The 4,879-nt window shown below is 34.9% G+C and overlaps 1 non-coding gene across 1 annotated transcript; it reads right to left on the bottom strand.

The window, feature by feature from the left end:
- Positions 1 to 4,257: 4,257 nt before the first annotated feature.
- LOC127900494 (small nucleolar RNA R71) lies at positions 4,258 to 4,361 on the bottom strand. The gene has a single exon (XR_008052677.1). It is a non-coding gene; the product is annotated as a small nucleolar RNA R71 (small nucleolar RNA).
- Between the last annotated feature and the right edge of the window lie 518 nt (positions 4,362 to 4,879).

Below are 4,879 nucleotides of genomic sequence, written 5' to 3' on the forward strand. Positions count from 1 at the left end.
GTAGAGATACAAAATGTTGTTCTCTAGCCCAAAACTGGTTTGGTACTTCTGCACAGTATTCAAGGAGTAACCAATTTGGTATCAGAGCCAGATTTCCCAAAAGGAAACCCCTGGGTGTGAAGGGGCGCCACACCTTACAGAATTCACTTTTGTAACTAATAGGAATGGAAAATTTAGTCAGGTGGATCAGTATCCAACAACTTTCTGATGTGGAGGATCCGTTAGTGCCTTAAATTGGGACAGGTGTTCAGCATGTTCTTCCACACTGTTGCTGAAGATGAGAGCATCGACTATGTAGATTAGGATATATATATATATATATTGTCCAGATTAGATTTTCGCTTTATAATATTACAATAATTTCAGCGTCTATATTAGACTCATACACATGCAATACAGGAATCCAATTAGAGACTCTAGGCAAAACAGATAGACAGTAGCATTTGTGGCAATGGTGACTAATCTCTTGTGCTTTAACCATCCAAGCTTCTTGGCTTACGAACCAAGTAGGGTTTTGAAACAAAGAAACCTCCATGGGCATGGCACTGTCATGGCTTTCAAGGTCTGCTTTTCGATGAACTCTAAAAAGTCCCAGTTAACAGCTAATCGATGATCGGCCAATTACCAGCCCTCCCTTGGAATTATGAACCGTTACAATCCTTGAAAACTCATCAAATTGTATGTATTCTGTAGGAAGAGTTTTTTTTCCTAATGCTGATATTCTCTTATGCAGACATCCAAATCTTTGTATATATAAAAATTACTAAAAGCATAAATGGAGTAAATTTCGAGGTAATAATTTTGCATACACTACTATAAAAATGGGCTTTACTGACACTAAATTAGTGTCAGTAGATACTTTTCCTGACACTTGTTAATTGTGTCAGTAATGCTCAAGTCAAAGCACACTGACACTTTTTTAGTGTCAGCGATTTTTGTATCAGTAATTCATGTCATTATAGTATCACCAAAATAATGATACGATAGTGTTAATATCAAAAATTATTCATGTCAATTTAAATATTTAGTGTCAGTATTTAGTAATGTTATGCAGGATTGGTTAATAAAATTTTTTTTATTCTAATTATATTTTTTATGTTTGTTTTATAACCAAAAGAAAGCTCAAAATCTATTAAATATATAAAATGTCGCAATATAATTCACATAATAAATATCCCAAATACATCACTCAAATTCACATGATTCAACTACACCACTATCTGGAAAAGAAAAATATAAGTACTAAATTAAGTTTTCAACAACCACAAAGTACTAATTTAGTTTCCACCAAAAAGAAGCACAAGAACATCACTCAACATCCATCTGCAGCTTCATTTTTTTTCCCACTTGCAACAGCATAAAATCAATTAGTATGGAAATAGATTATGGAAAACAAATTGATTGCGAGTAGTTAAACAAAGCAATTGAAGGATGTTTCAACAACTAATAAAACAATAAGAAATAATATTACAATAATACTAAAAGTTATAGAAATAAAGAACCTTAGCTTAAGTTGTCTGAAGAAGCTATGTTGGATAACCTGCTACAAATCACAGAAAACAAAACATCTAAGTCAATCTAATTAAAACCTTCCTATTTTTTATAATCAAACAACAGAGAGCTACAATCAAAACATCCATTTGCCCACTTAAACTTTCAGCCTTAGCATAAACTTGTTTCACTTTAATCTCATAAAACTTGTCAAATTTATGAAACCTCATCAAGCCTTCTAAAAAACTACCGCTCTCATTCCCCTCCTTCCTCAACAATCCTCGAAAGTATTTTCATTGCAAAATAGCCCAAAAAAATTATAGGAGTTGTTTTGACTTTAGAATAACAACAAAACAGCCCCAAAAATCTGTAAGGGCTGTTGTGCAGTGAAAACAACCACTAGAAATCTATAGGGGCTGTCTTGTTGCTGTTCTGTAGTAGAAAAAATCCCTGCAAATTAACACCTTCAGATGAATTAGAAAGGAAAATAATGTTACCTATGATAGTTGTTGAGTGTTAGAAAATGCATATTTATAAAGGAGAAAACCGTCATTTTACATTTTAAGTCTTACTAACAACCCTTACTTTTATGTATTTAACCTTCTTGTGATTTAATTGCATGTGTTTTATTTTAATTAAGTATTTTATGTATTTTAGGGGCATTATAGTCATTTCACAATAAAGAAGAAATCAGACGGCAAAACGGACATCACTTTTGAACTCAGGACGGTCAAAAACCTTAGGAGGAGCATAAAAGGAAAAATGACACTATTCACATGTACGGTACTATTCACGTGTACGGTACTGTATACGTTACTGTTCGTGACACTGTTCACATAGACGGATGATGACGTGGCATTGACTGATGATGTGGCATTGACCGATGATGTGGCATTGACTGATGAGGTGTCACGATCCTGTTGGACTAAAATTCTTATGTACTGTTGATGGTGACGTGGCAGCATATCAGTGGACGAAAAATCTCGTGTACGGTGCATGCATCACACAGGATTATTTTCAACCAAACCGCGTTACTGTTCATCCGGGTCAAACCGCGTTACTGTTCAAAGTCGGGTCAAACCGTGTTACTGTTCATCCGCGTGGTCAAACCGTGAACTGTTGACTGATGACGTGGCGAAATCCTGAGCGTCCAAACTGTTTTTAATCCGATGGCCATGATTTATTCCATGTATCTATAAAAAGGGGGCCTCTCCCCCCTAATTTGATATCTCTGAATCCATTTTTGGGATCCATTTTCTGTAATTCCCTCTCCATCTTGTATTTTCTTCGTATTTTAATAAATTCCCATTTTGCCCCTAGTTCAACTATGAGTGGCTAATTTTCTTTCAAGCTTGGGTTGAAGGTGAAGTCTCAACATGTGTCATGGGCTTAATTTGGTAAATTTATTTTCTCTTCCCCTCTAGTTTTTGTGGATGTTTTGACTTCTCGTCGACAAATAATACTAATCTTGTCTAGTACCGCCTTGGTTTCACCGGCCCTCTAGTATAAGGTTATTATTATTTGGCACGATAAGCCCTTAGCACCATATTGATTAGAGCGTGGTTCATGAGGTGTGGATTCCCCCCTCATGATTTAATTGGCATTAATAAGGAATATTTAGCCCATGATGCATGTTGATACGGATCCAGATACCCAAGTACGTCATTTCAATAGAATTCTCTTCAATTTATTCTCACCATTTCAATACCAATTTTAGAATTTATTCTCTCCATTTTAATTTAAGTTTTAGCATATTCCAATCATTTCCACCACAAATATAATCACTCATTCACAAAATTAATTCTACACAATTAAAATCCACCTCCTCGTGGGATCGACACTCGTCACCATTAGTCTATACTACAATAGATTCGTGCGCTTGCGAGTACATTAAAATTTGCACAACAAGTTTTTGGCGCCGTTGCCGGGGAGGTAAGTAATTTTAATTTATAGAATTAATTTTTTTGAATAATTTCTTTTATTTTTTTTCTTGTATTTTTTTTTAAATTAAAAAAAAAGAAAAAAAAGTGAATCTACATTTAAAGGTTAGTATTTCTTTTCTTTTTCTCTTCTTTAAAATTCTGTAATTTAATTTTCCATTTATTTTTCTTTGTAATTTTTTTTGTTTATCTTATTAATTTAATTTTTAGTTAATTTCTTTCACGTATTTATTTTTGTGTATTTTTATAGAAAGGTTGTAATAGCGCAATAAGGTTAGTATCGTAATTTCTCCCTCTTCTTTATTTTTTTTGTTTTGTTTGCATCTTTATTTTTATTTTATTTATTTGCATGCATGGTCGTAGGTCATTATTACCTAATCTTGAACCTATAGACCTTGAATTAGAAAAAACACTTCGCACACACAAACACGTTAAAAATAAAATGGATTTACAAGCACCACAGGAGAGGCCATTTAAGGACTATTTTAGTCCCTTAGCTAATTTGAGCACGTCATGCATAAGATACCCAAATGTAGCTGCTATGAGTTTTGAATTAAAACCTAGTGTGTTAAATTGTCTCCCTACATTTTATGGCCTAGAAAATGAGGATCCATATAATCATTTGAATGATTTTCATGCCATTTGTCAAACATTCAAATATGAGAATTTTTCAGATGATGATGTTAAACTTAGACTATTCCCATTTTCTTTAAAAGATAGAGCTCGTTCATGGTTAAATACTTTACCTGCTAATAGCATTTCATCATGGGAACAAATGGTAACGAAATTTTTGAATAAATATTTCCCAGTGCATAAAACCAATGCTATTCGCAGGGAAATCTCAGAGTTTACCCAGAGAGAGGACGAGCAATTTTTCGAAACATGGGAGCGATTCAATGGGCTACTCTTGAAGTGTCCACATCATGGGTACGAGAAATGGCACCAATGCCAATACTTTTTGGAGGGATTACTACCAAATGTGCAAGAATGGCTAATGGCAACAAGTGGAGGAGAGCTAATGTCAAAAAGTGCATCAGAAATTTGGGAATTCTTCCAGCGACAAGCGGATAATTCCCAACAACGGAGTCGATCACTCAGGAATACTAGAAGAATTAAAGGAGTAAATGAGGTTCAAATTGGCGAGTCAACTTCGGGAATCAAAGAAGTCAAGGAGATGGTTGAAGGTCTTGCTCGACAAATAGCATCGTTATCGACTGCTAAATCAACAGAGCCACATGACCATGACTCATACTCAGATCAAGCCAATGCCATAGGTGTAATGAGAAAGCCATCAAATTACAACCCATACTCCAACACATATAATCCTGGATGGAGAGACCACCCCAATTTTTCATGGTCTCAAGGATTCCAACAGAATGGACCAGCAGCTCCAGCTCCACCAATGCAACAAATTCCTCAAGTTCCTCAAGCCTCTCAGCCACCATTTA

The sequence above is a fragment of the Citrus sinensis genome, chromosome 2 (assembly GCF_022201045.2).
Source record: "Citrus sinensis cultivar Valencia sweet orange chromosome 2, DVS_A1.0, whole genome shotgun sequence".
In the NCBI taxonomy this organism is placed as follows: Eukaryota; Viridiplantae; Streptophyta; class Magnoliopsida; order Sapindales; family Rutaceae; genus Citrus; species Citrus sinensis.